The sequence below is a fragment of the Hyaena hyaena genome, unplaced genomic scaffold (genome assembly GCF_003009895.1).
Source record: "Hyaena hyaena isolate Hyena2069 unplaced genomic scaffold, ASM300989v1 scaffold_1489, whole genome shotgun sequence".
In the NCBI taxonomy this organism is placed as follows: Eukaryota; Metazoa; Chordata; class Mammalia; order Carnivora; family Hyaenidae; genus Hyaena; species Hyaena hyaena.
Genome location: NW_024082122.1, coordinates 293,313 through 317,046, shown reverse-complemented (window position 1 = coordinate 317,046; position 23,734 = coordinate 293,313). Strand labels below are relative to the sequence as shown.

Genomic DNA, 23,734 nt, shown 5'->3' with positions numbered 1-23,734 from the left:
GGGTCAGACATCATTTTAGATTATAGCATTACAGTAATGAACAAGATAAAACAGGGTCCATCACAATACAGAACATCAATGTAGTAGGTGAGATAGACATTGAAGAAATATTCACATAAATATTAATTATGCTTGAGTTAGGAGCTGCAGCACAGAAGTACACTATATCTTAAGTGTATTGACCATGCATCTCTATCGTAGACCTTAGACTGCGTTTCTCTGGGAAATTAGAGATACCTAATTTGGTATAGGTATCTCTGGGAAATTTGAATACCTAAGTAGTGGTAGAAGTTAGCTGGATGAAATATTGGTGGAAGACAGCTTTCTGGCAGATAGAGCAGCATGAAAGAAGACTCAAAGGAAGGAAGGAACATGGCCTCGGAGGAGCTGAAAGGAGCATGTGAATAGAGAGTATACTGACCAGTCAGTGGTGAGTAATGGAATTGGTAAATTACCATAGAATCAGATGATGCAGTCACTGTAGGTGACAATGACACTTCTGGATTTTATCCTAAGAGCAAGGAGAAACCTGCAGGTGACCTCATAATGGTCACCAAACTTGCCAGCAGGCATCAGAACTGTTAGATATTCCCTCTTCCCACTCTTCAAGCAGTTACTTTCAGAGGTGGCATGTTGCAATAAAGACAGATCTGCCATTTGGAAGCAGGTAACTCAGTCCATTGAGCACAGTAGCAGCTGTCATTTTGGCAGTATGTAGTCTAGCACTGTAGTCCGGACCCACCAGGGCATTAATCTGTTCTTCATCTGTACCACTCCTCACTATTTGAAAGCTCAGCCTTTGTTTACTGTATGGTTCTTTACACTATATAATATTTTAGTATTCTTCATAAAAAATGTAGTTTGTATTGGGACTGTCATTTCCATGAGGATAGAGTGAGAATTTGCCTCTATGAAATTTCATTTTTCAGTTTATTTATTTTGAAGATTTTAATCCCAGTGTGGTTTACGTACAGTGTTATATTCATTTCAGGTGTATAGTATTGTGATTCAACAGTTCTATACATTACTCAGTGCTCATCAAGACAAGTGTAGTCTTAATCTCTTTCACCTATTTTACCCATCCTCCCACCCACTTTTCCTCTGATTATCATCAGTTTGTTTTCTATAGGTTAAGTATCTGTTGGTTTGTCTCCTTTTTTGTTTGTTTTATTTCTTAAATTCCACATCTGAGTGAAATCATACAGTATTTGTCTTTCTCTGACTGACTTATTTTGTTTAGCATACTACTTTCTAGCTCCATCCATATTGTTGCAAATGGCAAGATTTCATGCTTTTTATGGCTAAAACTAACTAACTAAATACACACACACACACACACACACACACACACACACACACCATCTCTTCTGTATCCATTTACCTCTTAAGGGTCACTTGGGTTGCTTCCACAGTTTGGCTATTAAGAAAATATTGCAGTAAATACGAGGGTGCATGTATCTTTTTGAATTCGTGTTTTTGTATTCTTTGGGTAAACACCAAGAAGTGGAATTACTAGGTCATATGGTAATTCTGTTTTTAATCCTCTCTTAAGTCAAATGAGTATCTTCATGATCACTACTGTAAATTCTCTATCTCCATTTCATTTAGCTGTCTTAACTGTGATTTTTCCTATTCTTTCATCTAGAACATATTCCTCTGTGTCCTCATTTTGTGTGCCTCTCTGTATGTGTTTCTCTGTCTTAGGAAGTTCGGCTATATCTTCTGCTCTTGAAAGTAGTGATCTTATGAAGAAGAGATCTTGTAATGTCCTGCAGGGCAATGACCCCTATTTAACAGAAACTGGCACTTCATGTATGCCTCTTACATGTGTGCCCTACCCTTGTGGCTGAACTGTGTTTGCCTTCACTGCAGAGTCATCTGCAATGGCTCTGTTGTGGGCAAGGGCTGTTCCCTGTGTTTTTAGTAGGCAAGTCTGGGCCTGCCTTGAGTTTGAGCTGAGTCAGACCAGGTGTTTGCCAGACACAGGGTAGCACTAAACTGCAAGGTGCTTTCCCTCTTTGTCCCTTGGGAAACGTTTGTTGGTAGGCAGGGCCTGCAGTCAGACCAGATGTCTGCCCCCAACCCATTGCTGGGGTCTCATCTGGACCCATGTGTGTGGTTATCCTCCCCTCTCCCCAGTGCAGGAATCACTTTGCAGTTGTGCTGCCCCTGTCAGGGCTGGTTGCATGCTGCCAGGCTTGTGACACTGCTTTGGATGGGCTCCCACCAAGGACCTATTGGATACGGTTCCTCAGGAAAATGCAGGGGCAGGGTGTGTGGTGTTAGCAAGGTCTTTGCTGGTCTGCTGCAGAAGGGGACCTGCAGCTGCCTGGGAAAAATTCTGCTGAAGCCTGTGGGGCTGAGAGTGGCATGTCCATTCCCAGAAGAACACAGGGGCAGAGTGTAAGCTGTTAACGAGCTAGGTGCAGATAGTTTCTATTGCACTGGGAGGTGGGGAAGAGAAATGGTGCCTGTTAGCATTTTTGTTCTTGGAGAATTCTCACTGATCCTTGCCCCTCCAGCACTAACCCTGAGATTAGTAAATAAATCTTCATGTTTTTCAAATTGCTACTTGTACCTTGTATCTCATTGGGGTTGTTTGTTGTGCTGTCTCTTTAAGGGTGGGCACCCTGCCCTCCAGACTCTCTCAGAGCTGAGACTACTGATTTTTAAAATTCCAGGGAGTAAGCCCCACTGAATTTTGGGCCCCTCTTGTTTTCAAAGCCAATGTTACGAGGATTCATCTTCCCCATGTGAGTCCCTCATGTCTGGGGTGCTTGGCTTGGACGTCTCCTCCTGTCCCCTCTTCTTGCCCACTGTGACCCTCCTTCCTGCAGAGATAGTCCCAAGGGTCTCAGTCCCTGACTGAATCTCTGCCCTTCCTATCCTCTTCAATGTAGCCTCCTCTCTACCTTTAGTTGTGGAGAGTCTGTTCCACCAGGCTTCAGTTTGTTTTCTGGGTTATTTACACTGATGTGGTGGCTATCTAGTTGTATCTATGGGACAAGGTGAGCTTAGGGTCCTCCTCATCTGTCATCTTCCCCAGAAGTTAATCCTCTACAACATTTTATTTACTTAAAGACTAGGTAGGGCTTGCTGGACTACAGGAGCCCTAATGGTACAACAAAACTTGAAAGGGTATATAAATTCTGCTCATATTGCTCTTGCCCTTATGCTTGACATCACACCAGCATTTGTGGAGTTGAACATGTAACATTGCAGGAGTATAGAACTGTGTTAATCTTCCTTTTAATTCTCACCTACCTAATAAGAGTTATTACAAACTCATTCACTCCCTGGCCCACAATGCTGTTAGTTATTTTAAGAAGAAAGGTAACATGAGAATCACATTTTATTAAGATCTCTTTTACTTAATGTTGGGGAATTTTTTGAAGGGATAGAAGGTAAGAATGGAAGACAGAAGGTTAGTTAGGATGTTTGAATCCAGATCATTTGGGCACCCTCTACTTAGACTCTACCAAATTTCTAGACTCCCAGAAGGAAAGTAGATGTTCAGTATAAACCACATTGTTTTTACAGAGTTAAGGCACAGTGAGTGACTTATCTACTCTAAAAATGTTGGAAAAATTTCATCTTTATACTTAAGTTTTCAAATGCTACCCAAGGGCCAACCTTGCAAATTGGCCTTCCTAAGGAAATTTTAACTTTTCTGCATTGTGACAAAGATAGAACTTGTAGATCATCCTTTGTTTTCCAGTTGATTGTACCATCATACTTTCTGAGTATATTCTGAAGCCAACTATCATTTTTTTAGGTGTAGCTGTCATTTGATTTATACATGATGCCATAGGCTCCTGACTTTTATATTTTGAGTTGTCCTATTTATTTGCTTGTTTACAAATGGCACACTTGTTGCAGTGCTACCTATTTGAGCAAGCATGGGTGTTGTGGAATTCTATCTCCTGCTTCCTTCTTTCCTCTAATCTCTTCTCTAGTCACTACATATTGATCTCATGTCATAACTCTGTTACCCTGAAGGTTAATGGGAAAAACATCCTTCACTTTGAAATGTCTTTTTATGTTAGGTTGCAATTTACCTTCCTCACAACTCACAAATCTACCCAGGGTCTATAGTATTTCTGATTGGAGTGAGAAGAAAATGTTTATGGGAAATTATATAATTTAATGAAATCTTATAAAGATTTAGTATTAGTTAAAATAATTCCTTGGGGAAATGTATTATCCAATAATGTTGACCTTGTAGAGGAAAATACACAGGTTTTGTTGTTGTTTATTTTATTTTATTCTTTTTTAACCAGACCAGTGTTTCATTTCCTGGGTGTCACGCTGCCCATACGAATAGGCTTGCTAAGAAGATCATGTTGGCCAGAATTGTGATGTACCAGACTGTTGTTTGGCTGTGGTCTTGCTGTATTTTAACTTTTTTATGCTTAGAAATTGTTCCCATTCTTTAATTCTTTGTTGCTTGAAGTATATCCCGTGGGCCATAACATTGGAATAAGCTGGGTGTTTATTAGAAACAGAATCTGAGGACCATCCTCAGACCTCCTGAATAAGAATCTGAAATTTAACAAGATTTCTAGTTGATTCATATGCATATTAAAAGTTAGGAATTGTTATTATAAATTCTACCTCTATCCTTGTCTCCTCATGCTTCATTATTAGTCTTTGTCTCTTTCCATTACATATCTGATTATGCTGGGAATTATTAGCTTGTCAGTTAACTTGTCAAGAGTCAGAAGATTAGGAGGCCTGGGTGGCTCAGTCAGTTAAGTGTCTGACTTTTGATTTCAGCTCAGGTCATGATCTCACAGCTTGTGAGATGGAGTCCTGCATGGTTGGTACAGAGCCAGCTTGGGATTCTCTCTCTCTGCTCCTCTCCTTTTCACACACATTCTCTCAAAATAAATAACCATTAAAAAAAAGAGGATTAAAAAAGTGCTGTAAACTAATGAAGTGATTATACCTGGGATCTGTAGAGAACAGTCATAACTAACAAAAATTTTCTAAATTGAATTAATTTGCTGAGTATTGCTGCAGCATCAACTATTAATAAATCTATTTTTTCTCTCATGGTGCTGTCTGCTTTCTTAGCTTCTAGCCATTACCTCAGTTGAGGGCCACTTCCCTGAATGTTCCAGGCTGCTGTCTAAAGGTCACCTTTATTTAGCACAGTATCATCAACCCCAACATTGATGCACCTAGCTGAAAATCTGCCTCTTTTACCTCTTCAGTGCTGTTTCTATGAAAGCGACCACTAAGTTGGAATATGGTTTAAGCTTCTTTTGGCTCTGTCCAAAGAGTATATCTTGGTCAGGAAGAAAGAATGTAATACCCTTTCTCTCCCTCTCCCAATCCTATAGCTGGGCAACCTGCCTGCTTCTTTCCAAACTTACTTGCTTCTTTCTTTCTTTCTTTCTTTCTTTTTTAATATTTATTTATTTATTATAGAGAGGGGAGTGAGAGAGGGTGGGGGAGGGGCCGAGAGAGGGAGGAAGACAGAGGATCTGAAGTGGGCTCTGTGCTGACAGCAGAGAGAGCCCAATATGGGTCTCAAACTCCTGAACCATGATATCATGACCTGAACTGAAGTCAGAGGCTTAACTGAATGAGCCATCCAGGTGCCCCTCTATCTCTTTTTTTAATCCTTTTACTTCTAGCCACTCATCTCCTCACTTAGTTAATTCAACCTAAGCCTTATGCTTCTCTTATGTTTTAAGTTTTAGTGGCTCACAGATTCCACAACTAAAAATTCGGTTACATAGAATCATTACCCTTCCAATTACAATTCAAGTTACTATGAGAAAATAATTTATCAAAAGAGAAATCAATGTTCATATAAATTATAATTTAAATTCTATTTGAATTATTCAGGGTTTTCTAGGAAGATGTTAATTAACATAGAATTTGATCTACATATTGAACAAATTTACTTATTAAAATGGAGTTCATGAGTACTGAGCTGATTGTTACTGGGGGGAAATTGGCTTTCATAATTTGAATTCTATTTCTAAGATAAATAGTTTTACCATTCTCTAAGACTAGGTGAATATGCAAAGTGGTAGAATTAAACCAACTGAAAGAATGCATGCGCATGATTTGTTTTCCACTCTGAAGCTGCATTGTTCTCTAAATAGTAAGATACTTTTTGTTACTTCTTTACCTTAAAATGCTATTTCCATAAGTCAAGGTAAACTGAATCTACTTAGTGTGGTTTTGCCTAAATCATTAGTCTTAGCTTTAGATTTATTATTTTTTTATAATTATGTGTGTTGATGAAACTGGAGAAAAACATGTTTAACTGTTTCACTATGCATTTGTCTTAAAAACTCACCATGAGAGTAAGAAATTTCATTAAAAGTAACTGAATTCATCTGAGATTTGTCAAAGTAATTTTTAAAAACCTTGAAACATACTGTACTCTAAATTTCTTAGTATGAACATTTATAGAGGACATTTACACCTGTTCTTGCTATTATTCTAAATCTAAGTTGTTTTTTTTTTTTAAATTTTTTTTAAGGTTTTTAATTTATTTCTAGGAGAGAGAGAGAGAGAGAGAGACAGCGTGAGCAGGGGAGGGTCAGAGAGAGAGGGAGTCATAGACTGAAACAGGCTCCAGGCTCTGAGCTGGCAGTCAGCACAGAGCCCGACGCGGGGCCCGAACCCACGAACTGCGAGATCATGACCCAAGCGAAAGTCGGATGCTTAACCGACTAAGCCACCCAGGCGCCCCTCTAAATCTAAGTTTTAAATGTGCAACATAATGATGTCATTAGGTATGGCAAATGCTTGCTTAAAAAGAAAAAATGAAAGAAAGAAAAGTCTTTTTTTTTTTTTTAATTTTTTCCTTGGGGTCCAGTTTTGATGAGGTGCTCCACTATAAAATTCCTCCCAGGGATGGAAGACTACTAGGAACTGCAAACTCAGATGCCTTCAGGGTTGGGCTGTACTCTAGATCAGATGGGGACACTGACCTGGAAAATGCATGTAACACATGTGACTTGCCTAATCGTGAGAATCAGTATATGCCTTAAATTCTGACTTTCTACAAAGTATTTATAGTTATTACAGCTCAAATGCAATCTGTTAGAGGTTACTTTTTCTACACGTGAAGTTGCCTAATAACAAAGTTGATATTCTATCTTTATCAGTTTTTCGAAAAACTGAGCTAGAGGGACACCTGGGTGGCTCAGTCAATGAAGTATCTGACTTCAGGTCAGGTCATAATCTCACATTCATGAGCTTGAGCCCTGCGTCAGGCTCTGTGCTGACAGCACAGATTCCCTCTCTCTCTCATTCTTTCTTTCTCTCTCTCTCCCTCATCTGTTCATGCTCTGTCTCTCTCTCTCAAAGATGAATCAACATTAAAAAAAAAATACTGAGCTGAGGAATGAGGGGGAGAAGAAGGGGGGAAATGGGGGAAAGGGGGAGAGGCAAACCATGAGAGACTCTTGAATGCTGACAAAAACTGAGGACTGATGGATGTGGGGGGGAGGGGGGGATGGGCATGGAGGAGGACACTTGTGGGGATGAGCACTGGGTGTTATGTGGAAACTAATTTGACATAAACTATTTGTAAAAAAAGTTAAAAAAAAAAGAAATTGATCAACGTGAATAAAAGAACAGCTTTTTAGAAGCTTCTGACATGTTTGGTAATTGCATTGGTAATATTAAAATACTCAATAAATCCTCAAAAAAAAAAAAATACTGAGCTAGAAAGTTAGCCAGAGTTCAAATATTCATGCAGAAGGGGGATGGGTTTTGTAAGCCCTTACCCACAGAGCTTAATTGGAAGTAAACTTAGTGACTATAAAACAGTAATTGCAGCAGTTGTAGAAGCTTTCCTTTGTAAGTATTGCAAACCTTACCCTTTACTAATCTGACAATGAGCCACTGCAGAGGAGATCTGAAAGGGCCTGTTGACTATTATCAAAAGTTAGCATGTGGCCCAATAAGGAGAAAGTACAAGTCAGCGACAGAAGGAATAGACAGATTGAAGGAGGGTAGGATCTAGGACCTTAAACAAAAATTTCACTCCTGCCCACACTGACTAAATGTGGTTATTACTCCTTAGTGAGAAGGGATTTGCTTTGTGATGTAACAAGGCTGATTCTGAGTTGTGCTTAGTAAAATTAACTGCCTTTGTGGCTAAGTTAATTGTTAGTTATGTAATATTGTTAATAAGTATGTGTATAAGTTGAGGCCACATCTTCTGAAGGATATGAGCCCTGAAGTCAGACTGCCTGCTCCTGCCATGCCTTCTCTATGCAACCTTGGGGCAGTTACTTTTTTTTAAGTTTATTTATTTATTTTGAGAGAGACAGAGACAGAGAGAGAGAGAGAGATCAAGCAGGGGAGGGGCAAAGAGAGAGAGGGAGTGAGAGTATCTCAAGCAGGCTCCCCACTGTCAGCATGGAAACTGATGGGGGGCTCTGTCTCACAAACCATGAGATAATGGCCTGAGCCAAAATCAAGAGTAGGTCTTTTAACAGGCTGAGCCACCAGGTACCCCAACCTTTGGACAGTGACTTAACCTCTCATGCTTCTGTTTTCTACATGTAACATGAAAATTATAAATACAGCCTTCTCATAGGGCTGTGTGAGAATTAAATAAGCTAACGTAAGTAAAGCGCTGAACATAGTAAATCATTGAACAAATGAAAGCAATTCTTAGTAAATAGGCAAATGTAGCTTATATGTAATATTGTTTAGATTATTTTAAGTTTATTCTCATTAATAATGCCCACAATTAATGACCCCTTTGAAATAGTAAGAAATATATTTGGTCTCTGCTTCCATTCCTGACATAAAGCTCCTAAAACCTTGAAAGAAAGGAGTACTAGGAAGATCTTTTGTTTTAATATTTGATCTCTGAACCCAGTTTCTGACATCAGCTCCTAGGACCCTTGTGGTTTCTTTCTTTTTTATTTTTTTTTAAATGTTTTATTTATTTCTAGGAGAGAGAGAGAGAGAGAGACAGTGTGAGCAGGGGAGGGTCAGAGAGAGAGGGAGTCACAGATGGAAACAGGCTCCAGGCTCTGAGCTGGCAGTCAGCACAGAGCCCGACGCGGGGCTCGAACCCACGAACCGCGAGATCGTGACCTAAGCGAAAGTCGGACGCTTAATCGACTAAGCCACCCAGGCGCCCCGGACCCTTGTGGTTTCTTAAGCAATAAAGGTATCTGACACAGAGTTCCTAATTCCTTTGGAACTTCCTGAGTGATAGGAGTATATTTTGTTCTAATGAAGCAACTCTTGGTGGGCTTCTGGATAGGGACTGATCACCGGAAAGATGGAGCCCTAATTAAGCTTTTATTCAGTGTGTAAAGATAAACATTGAAGAGCTTAGTGGAATGAGTTAGTGGTAAAGTCAAAGGTTCGTCCCATAGCTCTCCTCACTCTGTGCATTGACCAGTCAGTCCAAAGAAACCTAAGGCCTGATAGCAGTTGAACTAACAGGGAAGAAAGAAACCCAGCTACCTCAGTATCAATAGCTACCGAGAGGAGAGGCAGACAACACTGCTATCAGTGTCACTAACCAAAGCTCCAGGAAAGGCGTAGATACAGAAGGAGATACCAAGATGACCAAGCATAAGAACATAAAAAGGTAATGTCCTTTCATTAACCCCTATTATTTAGCCAATCTTTATTTTCCTTACAAGTCAAAAGGTCAAAAGATTTAATGAGCACATGTACTCTTTCCAGTGTAAATCAACATTTTAAAAATATAAAGGTTTATAGGCTAAGAATATACATTTTACATTAACAGTAAATCATTATCAGTCTGTATCCTATTTACCATGGGGCACAGACAGGGAGGGTGATTGACTCAAAGGGACAGAGGAAATGTTTTAGGGTGATGGAACTCCTAGATATCTTGGTGGTAGTGATGGCTACGTAACTGTACAAGTCCCCAGGTCCATCTATTTATATACTATAATGGATAAATTTTATCTAATGTAAATTATACCTCAATAAAACTGTAAACAAATCCAGTGGAAAAAAAGAGTGGGGGGATGTGGGGGATGGGAGCGATTCTTTTAGTTGTAGAAAAAAAGTTTCGATCAGATGTTTGTGTCTGTGTGGAGGTGCTAATCATACCTTAGCTCTTTAAGTGGACGGGCCCTTCAAATTATAGGTTGAAAAAAACTTGGACACAACCTAATAACCGAAGTTTCTTATAGAATTAATAATACCATAGAAAATTTGTGAAAGGTTTTCATTCTTTATGGGGTACACTGAGGAATAAACTCAGTGATTAAGCAATTTGCTTAAGGTTACAGAAAGAGACAATAAAATAAGAAAACACCAAAAAATTATTGTTGAAAGTTGAGTAATACGGGGGGAAATGTAATTTTTTTTCAGTTCTCTGGTAGGTTAGAGAAAATGAAAGCTGTTTTTACCTTCTCATTAATTGGAGATAAGTAGTTTCCAAACTTTAATATTTCAAAGCTTCATATTACATTTGTTACTGAGTATCTATTTCACAGGTTAAATTACAGTTTCTGTTTCATGATTCCCTCCTTTCTCACCCCCACTCAAAATTAGTTGTATAGTTAACTCAGATTTTAGGCTAGCTGATAGATAGGGCTAGGCATTTAAAAATAGCAAATGGTCAAATCTGACCTTTGGATTCTGACAACTGAGGGGTAATTGCTTTGAAATCATTACCCTTCCAGGGAGGAAAAGCTTGCTGAACATTGACCTCCTGCTTAAATAAAATGGGGTTATTTATTCCATATCAGGTGGATCTTTTGACACTTTGATGCCAAGTGTCATTACCTCTGTCTGGTGTGTGGATTGCTAAATGCTCTGTAAGTGTGATTTAATAGCTTGGGTCTGTCATGAAATATTTATAACCTTTTTTTGTATTTTGAAGATTTTGAATTTTGCTTATAACCATATTATTAATGAAATGTCCTATATAGAAGATGCCACATGTATCATATTTATCTTGTGCAATTATAATTATTCTAACACAAGTGTGTTATTTTGGATCATTTTATGAAACTTAGGTTATATCTAGTGAAAAGTCAAATACTTGGTCAAAGATTTGGCATCACTTTTTATAAAATTTAAAAGGGTGATACAAATGAAAGTATTGTTAAATCAGTTAAACTAATATTTTAAATTAAAAAAATTATTTGTTTTTTCAATATTTGTTTATTTTTGTAAGAGACAGAGTGTGAGCTGGGGAGGGACAGAGAGGGGGAGACATAGAATCTGAAGCAGGCTCCAGGCTCTGAGCTGTCAGCACAGAGCCTGATGTGGGGCTTGAACCCACGGACTGTGAGATCATGACCTGAGCCAAAGTTGGACACTTAATGAACTGAGCCACCCAGGCACCTGCTTATGCTATTTACCACTAGAATCACCTCCCATATTTGGAAATCAAACACAAAACAAAATCCAATGGTTACAATATTGGAAGGTAAATGTAAAAATAATGGTCTACATTATTTAAACTTTAAAAATCAGGTTTCTTATACAAATTCCTTTTCAATTTTGATTACTTTTGTCTGGCTGTGTTAAGAACCATTTCTAATTTTAGGTTATATACTCAGTATTTTAGATTAATATATGTTACTATCTATCTGAATGTGCATTCCACTGAGAGTAACACATCCTTTTTAACTGAAGGGCATTGTTTCTGCTCAGTGTTCTCTCAATACTATTACCTAAGAGCACCCTAAAAAGAGCAGCAATTCCCTGAAAGAACAGCAATCCCCGACTCTTAGCATGTGTCCAAGGAGTTCCATATTATTTCCATATTCATCAGAAACTAGTGATATCTGATCATTACTCTTTTATAAATAACCTTTTTTTAGGGGTGCCTGCATGGCTCAATTGGTTGTGAGCATCCAACTCTTGATTTTGGCTCCGGTTGTAATGTCACAGTTCATGAGTTTGAGTACCTCAACTCATTTGGGATTCTCTCTTTCTCTCTCCCTCTGCTCCCCGCCCCTCAGTAAATTAACTTTAAAAAATAATCATTTTTTTAGCTGAAATAAGTCTTACTACCTTGATTATAGCTAGTCAAAATATGAGTAGTCCTTGTCTATTGTAGAATGTAAGATGTGGAAATTTCAATTGTATAATGTTTGATTAACTATAAAAGAATATTCAAGCAAATACTGATTTTTAGAATTGATAGCAGATGTGTCAGAAAAATTATTAAAGTATTTGATAAATGATCTTCCTTTCAAAATATGTTTCGTTGTCTGTCATTTATGTGATATTTTAAAATTTAAATTCCATTTAGTTAACATACAGTATAATATTAGTTTCAAGTATAGAATTTAGTGGTTCATCACTTACATATAACCTCAATGTTTATCACAAATGCCCTCCTAGATACCCATCATAACATTTAACCCATCACCCCATCCACCCTCCCCTCTCTTCAATAACCCTCAGTTTGTTGTCTGTAGTTAAGAGTCCGTTTTCTGGTTTGCCTCTCTCTCTCTTGCTCTCTCTCTCCCTTCCTCTCCCCCCTCCCCCATGTTCATCTGTTTTGTTTCTTAAATTCCATAAAGGAGTGAACTCATATGGTTTTATCTTTCTCTGATGGACTTTTTTCACCTTGCATAATACACTCTAGCTTCATCCACACCATTGTAAGTAGCAAGATTTCATTCTCCTTTTATGGCTGAGTAATATTCCATTGTACATACCACCTTTATCCATTCATCAGCTAATGGACATTTGGGCTCTTTCCATGATTTGGCTGTTGTTGATAATGCTGCTATAAGCATCAGGGTGCATGTTTCCATTTGAATCTATTTTTGTATTCTTTGGGTTAATACTTAGCAGTGTAATTGCTGGGACAGAGGGTAGTCCTATTTTTAATTTTTTGAGGAACCTCCGTACTGTTTTCCAGAGTGGCTGCACCAGTTTGCACTCCCACCAATAGTGTAAGAGGGTTCCCTTTATCCACATCCTCACCAATGTTTCGATTTCTAACTTAATTCTGTTGTGGTTGGAGAACATATTTTTTATAATTTAAATTGTTTTAAATTAATTGAGACATGTTTTATGACCTAACGTATGTTTTATACCAAAGAATAATCCATATGCAGTTTACAGTAGGTGAATTCTGCAGGTAGGATAAAAATATTAATGTCATTCAAGTTTTCTATATAACTATAATGTTCTCACTAGGTATCTTATTAATGGTTGATGAAAGTGGTATTGAGATCTCAAACTAAAATTATAGAATTGATTTATCAGTTTTTGCTGCATTTACATTTTTGTTATTAGGTGAATATATATTTAGGATTGTTCTATTTTCCTTGTGTATTGACTTTTATATCATTACGAAATGCCCCTCTAATATTGTTTCTAATAAATTTTGCTGTAAATTCTGTTTTGTCTTATATTGCTCTAGCCACTCCATAGTTCTTGTTACTATTTGCATAGATTATATTTTTCCTTCCTTTGGATTTTAACTTATTTGTGTATTGAATCCAAAATATATCTCTTGTAATTGGATATTGCTTTTATAATCCAGTCTGGATATCTCCACTTTGTTTTTGGAATGCTTAGGCTACTCACATTTATTTTATTTTATTATTTTATTTTAATGTTTATTTATTTATTTTGACAGAGAGAGAGAGAGAGTAAGAGCACACAAGCAGTGGAGGGGCAGAAAGAGAGGGAGAGAAAGAATCTTGGGCTTGGTCAGTGCAGAGACTGACACAGGGCTTAGTCCCACAAACTGTGAGATCATTATCTGAGCTGAAATCAGGAGTTGGACGCTCAACCAACTGAGCCACCCAGGCACCCTACTACTCACATTTACATGTTATTGATTTGTCTAGATTTATTTTTTTTTTAATATTTTTTTATTTATTTCTAGGAGAGAGAGAGACAGCGTGAGCGGGGGAGGGTCAGAGAGAGAGGGAGACACAGACTCTGAAACAGGCTCAGGCTCTGAGCTGGCGGTCAGCACAGAGCCCGACGCGGGGCTCGAACCCACGAACCGCGAGATCATGACCTAAGCGAAAGTCGGACGCTTAACCGACTAAGCCACCCAGGCGCCCCTGATTTGTCTAGATTTATACATGACACTTTGCTATTTGTTTTTTGTCTTTGTTTCATGTTACCCTGCTCCTTCTTGATTGCTCTTTTTTTGGTGTGTGTTAGACACTTTTTTAAGCATATCGTGTAAATTATTTTAACTGTGTTTTATTGGTTACTCCATTGAATATGATATGCATTTTAATTTATCATAATTTCCTTCATATATTAAATTCCAGTAAAATACAGAAACTTTGCTCTAATATAACTGCTCCTTTCCTATCACATTCTTTTATGATATTGCTGTCATATATATTACATCAATATCTGTTATAAACTTGGCATTATAGTTTTATAATTATTGTTTACACAATTTTTTTTTTTCTTAAAGTTAAGAGAAGAAATGTAGGGGCACCTGGGTGGCTCAGTTGGTTAAGCATCTGACTTCCACTCAGATCATGATCTTCATGGTTTGTGGGTTGGAGCCCCGCATTGGGCTCTGCACTGACAGCTTGGTGCTGGAGCCAGCTTTGGATTCTGTGTCTCCCTCTCTCTCTCTCCCTCTCTATCTGCCCTTCCCCCAGCTGCACTCAGTCTCTCTCTGTCTCTCAAAAATAAATAAGCATTAAAAAAATAGAAGAAATGAAAAAAATATTTATAGAGTCTTTTAAGTTAACCACATATTTTTTCCCATTTCTGATGTTCTTACTTTATTCTTGTGGGTTTCTATTTTTACCTTCAGGTCGCATTTTCTTTTGGCCAGTAAGATTTCCATCATCTGGCCAATGGATCTGTGTGTTAGTAGAACACATTAACAGTTTAGGCAGTTTTCAAATCTGCCCTGGGTTTTATTTTCTGCTTATTCATTTCAGGTCTTTCTATCATGTTTATAGCTTCATGGTAGAACAGGAGTGTGTGAAGAGCTTGGGACTTCCCTGACACAGCTGTACTTGTACAGCACTTGATCCAGGAAAACTGTGTCCAATCAGTACCACAACCTTGGGTTAGCAGAGCAGACCCAAAACTCAAACTGACCAAGGTTGGGGAAGGGTGTATGAAAGCATCCTTCAACTAGAATGCCAGAGATTTTCACTGTTTTTACCTGAATTTCAGCAGTTTTTCAAGCATAGATCCTTCTCAGCTGTTGTATCTCTTTGATTGGGTTTCACAACACTGATTTTTCCCCTCCCCCTCCTCCTCCCTTTTTTTTTTTTTTTTTTTGGTCAGTTTTCTCTAAGTTTATAGTAATTTTTAGAGAATGAAATTGCCAGTCTCCTCAGTTGCAGCCAGAATTCTTATAGAGGGTACTGTTTTTTGAGGGTAAAGGGAACAGTGCCAAGTGAAAGAAATCACCCAAATTAGAATGTAGTTCATCCCAATATTTCTAGCTCCTAGCATTTCTGTCAAATGCAGTCAGTCTTTGAGTGATGTCAAATCATTAACATAGGAGTTAGATCCTAACAAAAATAAATATTGATTATCTATAAGGAAGATAAAAAGTCTAGTGAGGTTAAAAAAAGAAATACCAGATTAAAAATCATGTGTATACCTCAAGTCTATTGTAGTAGATTCAAGAAAGTATGTGGATAAGAGATTTTAGGGCAGATTAATAGTGAAAAAAATGATTCTTTGTTGAAGTAAGAGTCAAATTAATCATCAAAGATGTTTCCAGAATTTCTGGACTCAGTGATGATTTAACTTGTGTGACAATGTGTAAGAAGTATTGTTCTTAATAATTAATTGCCTGCCTTACCTTTTTAAAGAACCTAAACCTTGAAAGAGATCTTATTCTCATTTAGTTTTATCTACCTCTTAGGGGTATTTTGAAGATTAATGCCTACTTTGCAATTTAGTGCTTCATTAAGCCTCTTGGAAGAATGTGTAATTATATTGATAATATAATAAATAGTTAATGCATTGTAAGAAATTTTCTAAAAACCTTAATTCTAAAAGTAAAACAAAATTCATTTGCCTTTGAGAAATGAACTAAAATGAGGGAGTGTCCAAGAGTTAATAAGATCTAAGTCTATTTTTTATTTTAAAAGTGATAATATTTTATAAAGGCATACCCTGGAGATATTTTGGATTCACTTGCAGACCACTGCAATAAAGTAAATGTTACAATACAGCAAATATGACAATAAAGTAAGCCAAATGAACTTTTTAGTTTCCCAGTGCATATAAAAATTATGTTGACCCTATACTGTAGTCTATTAGCTGTATAATAGCATTATATCTTTTTAAAAGTACATATTAAAAATACTTTATTACTAACAAATGCTAATCATCATCTGAGGTTTCATCAAGTTGTAATCTTTTTGCTGGTGAAGGGTCTTGTCTGGATATTGATGGCTGCTGATTGATCAGGGTCATGGTAACTGAAGGTTGGAGTGACTGTGGAAATTTCTTAAAATAAGATCATAAAGTTTGCTACATCAATTGACTCTTTCTTTCCTGAACAATTTCTCTGTAGCATACAATGTTGTTGAATAGTGTTTTACCCACAGTAGAATCTATTTTAAAATTAGGGTCAATCTTCTTCTTTTTTAAAGTGTTTGTTTATTTTGAGAGAGAGAGAGAGAGAGCTAGCGAGTGAGCTCAAAGGGGTAAGGGGCAAAGAAAGAAAGGGAGAGAGAGAATCCCAGGAAGGCTCTGTGCTATCAGTGCAGAGCCCAATGCAGGGACTGTGAGATCATGACCTGAGCCAAAATCAAGAGTTCGAAGCTTAATGTACTGAACCATCCAGGCGCCTTTAGGGTCAATCTTCTTAAACTCTATTGTTACCTTATCAACTAAATTTATGTCATAATGTAAATCTTTTGTTGTCATTTCAACAGTCTTCACAGCATCTTCACCAGGAATAGATTACATCTCAAGAAACCACTTTATTTGCTCATCTATAAGAAGCAACTCCTCATTTGTTAAACTTTTATCATGAGGTTGCAACAATTCAGTCACAACTTTAGGCTCCATTTCTAACTCTAGTTCTTTAACTGATTCTACCACATCTGCAGTTACTTCCTCCACCTAAATCTTGATTCTTTCAAAGTTATCCATGAGGGTTAAAATCAACTTCTTTCAAGTTCCTGTTCATGTTGATTTTTTTCAACTCTTCCCATTACTCATGAACGTTCTTAATGGCATCTAAAATGTGAATCCTTTCTAGAAGATTTTCAATTAATTCTGCTCATATCCATCAAAGGTTTCACTTTCTATGGCATCTATAGCTTGATAATGTGTATTTCTTAAGTAATTAAAGTTGAAAGTTTAAATGCCTCTTTGATCCATGGGCTGGAAAATGAATGTTGTGTTACCAGGCATGAAAACATTAATCTCATTGTACATCTCCATTGGAGCCCTTGGGTAACCAAGTGCATTGCCAAGTAGCAGTCATTTTCTGAAAGTAATCATTTTTTCTCAGCAGTAGACCTCCACAGTGGGCTTAAGATATTCAGTAAACCTTGTTGTAAACAGATGTACTGTCATCTAGGTTCTGGTTTTCCATTTATAGAATACAGAGAGAGTAGTAGACTAGCATAGTTAATAAAGGCCTTAGGATGTTTGGAAAGGTAAAGGAGCATTGGCTTCACCTTTAGGTTAACAGGATTATTAGCCCCTAGTGAGAGTTATCCTGTCCTTTGAAGCTTTGAAGCCAGGAATTGACTTCTCCTCTCTAGCTATGGAAGTCCTAGATGGCATCTTCTTCCACTATAAACCTGTTTCATCTCCACTGAAAATCTATCATTTAATGTATTCACCTTTGTTAATGATCTTAGCTACATCTTCTGTACACATTGTTGCAGCTTCTGGTTTAGCACTTGCTGCTTCACCTCACACTTTGATGTTACGGAGATGGATTCTTTCCTTAAACCTCATAAACCTTGTTAGCTTCATGTTTTTCTTCTGAAACTTCCTCACTTCTCTCAGCCTGCATAGAGTTGAAAAGAGGTAGGGACTCACTGTTTTGGACTCTGGTTTACTGGCTGGTTTGATCTTCTATCCAGACCCCTAACACTTTCTCCGTATTAGCAATAAGGCTGATTCACTTTCTTAATATTCATGTGTTCACTGGAGTAGCATTTTTCATTTCAAGAACTTTTTATTTGCATTCACAACTTGGCAAATTCTTTGGCTCAAGAGGCCTAGTTATTGATCTATCTCACTTTTTAACATGTCTCTGTCACTAAGCTTAATCATTTCTAGCTTTGATTTAAAGTGAGAGTTGTGCAATTTTTCCTTTTACTTGAACATTTAGTAGCCATTGCAGTGTTATTAGTTGGCCCAATTTTAATGTTGTTGTTTTTTAGGGAATAGAGAGTCTTAAGAAGAGGGAAAGAGTTGGGGGAATGGCTGTTTGGTAGAGTAGTCAGGACACATATGTTTATTAAGTTCACCATCTTATACGAGCATGTTTCATAGCACTCTGAAACAATTAAAGTAGCATCAAAGATCACTGATTACAGATCAGCATACAAATATCGTAATAATAAAAAGTTTGAAATATTGTGATAATTATCAAATTGTGACAAAGACATGAAAGGAGCAAATGCTGTTGGAAAAATGGTTCCAACAGACTTGCTTGAGGCATTGTTGCCACAAACAACTTATGAAAAAATGTAATATATGCAAAGCACAATAAAGTGAAGCACAGTAGAACTAGATATGCCTATCTTGACTTTGAAAGTTCACACATGGTAGAGGCCAACTATTAACAACAATAAAGGTAGAGCTAAACAGAGAAGTTAAAATGCATGGAACATAATATGGTCAAAAAGGGCACATTATCCAGGTGAGTTGAGTACTTTGAGAGTTAAATGTCAAATACTATAAAGGGAATGAAAACTTAGACAAAGACTGTGGACTTGGCTATTAGAGAGTATGTGATAAACCTCCAAATCATTGTATCTGGTTTTACATTATCAATATGATAGAGAGTGTACTCCAATGCCAGTTTACAACCTGAATCTGGCTGTGGATACTTTTCAAGTTAAAGGATAGCACTATAAGGTACTATGTGTGGACTTTTTGACTTCAAACCACTGATCCAAGAAGTCCAGAGAACAACAGGAAGAATGTATACCGACAAAACAAAACAGAATTACACCTTGGAATGACATATTAAAACTATAGAAAACCGAAGACAAAGAGAAGATCTTGAAAAAAGAGGAATGTAACACCTTATCGATAGAAGAATAAGAAAAAAATTATATTGCTCTTCAGAAGCCACGCAAGCAAGAGGAGAGTGGAGTGAGATATTTAAAGCAATAAAATAAAAGCATTATGTACCTAGAACTCTATATCTACTAAGATTATCCTTTAAAATTGAAGGAAGATTAAGACTTTCTGAAACAAGTGAAAACTGAGGACTTCGTCTCTAGCAGACTTGCCTCAGCAAGAGATGATAGAAGCTCTTGAGGGAGAAAAAAATGCTACATCAGAAACTTGGATCTTCAAACAAGCCTTAGAAAAGAAATGAATGAAGATAAGCTAAAAATCTTTTGTTTTTTAAATTCTGAATTGATTTAAAAGATAAGTTTTTATGTAAGGTAATAATAGTGACATTATATTGGGTGATTAGTGTATATGGAAAGGTGAAATGAATGACAGTGGTGTTCTAGTGGAAGGGAAGGAAGAATTGGCATACTCAGTATTAGGTACTTGTACTTCGCATGGGGATGAATAGCATTCTTTGAAAGTAAACTTCGTATATTGTAAACTCTAAGATAACCACTAAAATAATTTTTAAAGAAGCATAATTGTTAAGTTAAGGGGCCCTTCTCAGTTCCTTAACAAGTTGGGCAGCTCCCCACATTTCAGCTTGTTTCACCAATGCCAGCAAGGAAGAAGGATGGTTAGAATGATGGCAGTTACAATCTTGTGTAACATAATCACAGAAGTGACATCTGTCCCATCACCTTATATTATATTCATTAGAATCAAGTCACAGGTTGCACCAGCTCTCAAAGGGAAGTGTTTTCACAAAGGTACGAATACCAGTAGGTAAGGAGCTTTGGGGATATCTTGGGTTCTTTCTGCCATTGTCATTATTTTTCATATTTGACAAGTTTTCTCTATGGAAAACATTACTGATTATGGTGACATACCATGTCAAGTTGCAGAAGAAGTGCCCAATGTGTATCAATATTTTAAACTATTTTTACTCTCTCCCATTCTGCTTTCCTATCTTTACTTTTCTTGACTTTACAGATTCTGTACCTTCCTTTTTCAGAGGAAACAGAAATCACCAGCCTTAAGCCCTTGCAGAAAGCTGCATTTCTATCCATGCTAGATGCACTAGACTCTTTCATTTCTGTGGCTTAGATGGAAAGGAATATCTTTTATCTTTCCAGGTGACATGTACTATCATCTATCGACACTTTTTTATATTGTCAAGCTCTCCACTAGGCTGCCTACATGATCATATTTCCATACACAAACATTTCTCTATCTTCCAGCTATTTTCATATTTCTCACTTTTATTTAATTTTTAGAAAGTTTTGAGCAGTATTCTATGGTCACTGATTTTGATTTTTCACTTCCCATACATTTCCCATCCTCATACCACAAGCTTCTGCTCCTAATACTCTGAGGAGTCTTTTCTTTAGATCATTTCTTACTGCCTGATTAATTTTATCAATTCCTAAACCGATTTACCATAATTTTTCCTTTATTACCTTTTTTCTAGATTATTAGAATATCCTCCCAATTGGCTTCCCATTTCCCCATCTATTCTCATTCCAATCTATCCTATACACTAAATATTGATAAATCATATACAGTTCCAACCATTTTGCCTGACTCCCCCAAATATTTTAAGTTCAATATTTGAAATCTTGAATCTCAAGTTTCAACTGTCACACAATTGTAAATATAATTATTTCAAAAATGATTGCCAAAAGTACTCCATAATTTTAAGTATGGTGTTGTTTGTCCTTTGGTCACTTATGCCATTTTGAATGCCCTAAAATAAATAAAATTCTTCAATAGTATATAGTCAAACTTTTTATTTCTTTAACTCTGAAATTAACTAGCTGTATGACTTCAGATAAATCTTTTTACTTCCCTTCTTCTCATTTAGTTTCTTACATGTAAAATAAAGCTATTGCTATATTTGATCTTAAAACATCTTTGCCACTTTTTTTTTTAACAAATAGTTTATTGTCAAGTTGATTTTCATATAACACCCAGTACTCATCCCCACAAGTGCCCCCCCACTTTTTAAAAAATATATTTTTATGACTGAAACTATGTTTAATGACTGGAATTGCTATTTTATTGCATCTGGTTCAAATTGGCTAAGAGTCTATAAGATAAAAACTCAACTGCATAAGTATATAAACTATAACCAGGTTGTATCAGATAGCTCTAGTGTTGTATGTCACTGAGCTATACCTTTTTTTTTGTCTTTCCCAAATTATAGGTGATGTTTTCAAAAAGATACACGTTTGATATTCCAAAACTCACTCAATTTTAAATACAGGACATTCTCCCATTCTTTAGACTAATGTTGAGAGTTTAAAGTAGCTGTACAGACATGATCTTCTGTCAGTTTGAACAGAATCTGACTAATCCACCTGACATTAATTCATTTAAGTCCTTTTCTTATGAGCAATAGAGAGGAAAGCTGTCAGAAAGTTCCTATCATAGCTGAAATGCAGCTGCAAAGGTTTATTTTTCATACTGTCAGATGTAAAGAAAGGCTTATTCTTAGTGTGCCAAATATGCTTTCATTATTCTTGACTTTACAAGCATAGACTGATGTTTGCTTTAATGATTCTTGTGGTCTAAAAAAGTGTCAATGCATAGTATTTTCAGAATTGGAAACATTTGTAATTTCAATATTAGCAAGTATTTGATATTTGTCTTTGTAGATAATAAAATTTAATTTTTAGATATCAGGATGAAAATAATGCCCCAAGAAATCACAATATAATGGTAGCTTTATGAGAGCAAGACAGAATTCTTAAACCCATTGTACAACATGTTGTTCACCTACATACTTAAGTTCTTTTTACTGAGTTAATTAAATGTGGTGGGTTAGGTCTCATATTTTTAAGGACCAAAAATACTTGGTGTTTCATCCAATCTTTTTGTATGTCAAATTACTGACCTTGAGCCAAGTACCACAAAAAATTCTGTGATCATGCTTCCTGCACTCGTCTTGTGTGGTAAACATCAGGGCAGCAATGAATTCTGGGAATCTGTAGAGAGAAAGAAGATATGAAAAACATTGGTGTTGAGGATAACCAGTAAGTTATTATGTGAATTCATCCATTCATTCAATAGCTATTTATTGAGTCTGTCAAAGTTAATATTGTATAAGCTTTCAAAAGGGACCTCTTTCTCCAGGTACTTTAGGCCATCTGCTGCAACAGTGTTGGAATTAATATACAAACCTGTTATAACTACAATATGAATGTTCCTCCAACATTTGTGCAGTGCACAACCTGTCCAATGCTGAAAGTGATCAAGAACAGTTGTGTCCTCGCCCTCATGAAGAGAGACACAAAAATAAAGACATATAAATAAATAGTTATGATGGGGTGCCTGGATGTCTCAGTCAATTGAGCATCTGACTTTTGGATGAACTCAGGTCATGATATTGTGGTTTGTGGGTTCAAGCCCTGTGTGGGGCTCTGCACTATTGCGAAGCCTGCTTGGGATTCTCTCTCTGTCACTGCCCCTCCCTTGGTCAGTCAGTCTCTCTCTCTCTCTCTCTCTCAAAAATAAAGAAAGAAAAATAGTTATGTTGTCTGATAAATATTATTTGGGGTAAAAAAGAGCACCTGAGAAAGAATAATAATTTAGAAAGAGCTCTTAGAGAATGTCTCTTTTGCCAGGGGTTATTGACATTGCGATCTCAAAGATGAGAAGAAACCAGCCATGTGTAAAGTATGAGAAAGAACATGATTATGTGAATAGGCCATGATGCATGAAAGAAGCAGTTACGTGTGAGGAACTGAAAGAAAACTAGATTGGCTAGGTACAGAAAACCGGAGCGAGAACTGAGTAAGTGGAAACAGCTATATGTCTTACACAGAAAAGCAATTTTATAAATTATGATCCGTCTGTACAAAAGAATACCACGTAGCCATTGGTGAACATGTTTCTACAGGCTATTTTCTGGAAATATTCATCATAAGTAACAAGCAGTATAGAAAACCACAATGTGTGTATGTGTCATACAATTTCCCAATTTCATTGTGTTTGAAAACAAATAGCTGTATAAAGCTATAAATCTTAAGTGGTGAGATTATGATTGATTTAAGTTTTAGTGTTGTCTGTATATTTTTGTAATTTTTGAGATATTCTAATATGTGGAATATATATATATACACACACACACACACACAAAATTTGATGCTGCATTCTTTGTCACAGCAAAGAAGTAGAATAACTAATTGTCTCTCAATAAGGGAACAAATTAACAGATAGTGTTTAATTAGTGCAATAGAATACTCTCCAAGAGTTAAAATGTAAAAAAGAAAATAGGACATTAATCAGCATACATAAATATAAAACATAATTTTGAAGCAAACAAGTTAGGTGCAAAAACGTAGCTGTGATATGATACTGTTTATATACATTTTAAAACAAGTCTGCTATATTATTTCTAGTTTTAACTATATACATATGAATTAAAAAATACAAACTGATGATACTCACAGGTTTTGAAAAATGATTATCTTAGGGGAAGAAGCAAAAAGAAATGGATAAGGGAGTAGCTTTTGCT

General features: G+C 36.6%; 1 long non-coding RNA gene across 1 annotated transcript in view; it reads left to right on the top strand.

Annotated features, from left to right (window-relative positions):
- The first annotated feature begins 605 nt into the window (after window positions 1-605).
- LOC120225718 overlaps window positions 606-23,734 on the top strand; it is a 172,574-nt gene continuing 149,445 nt past the window's right edge. The window contains exon 1 of the long non-coding RNA XR_005526873.1: window positions 606-667. This is a non-coding gene — a long non-coding RNA (uncharacterized LOC120225718). The remainder of the gene's footprint in view (window positions 668-23,734) is intronic.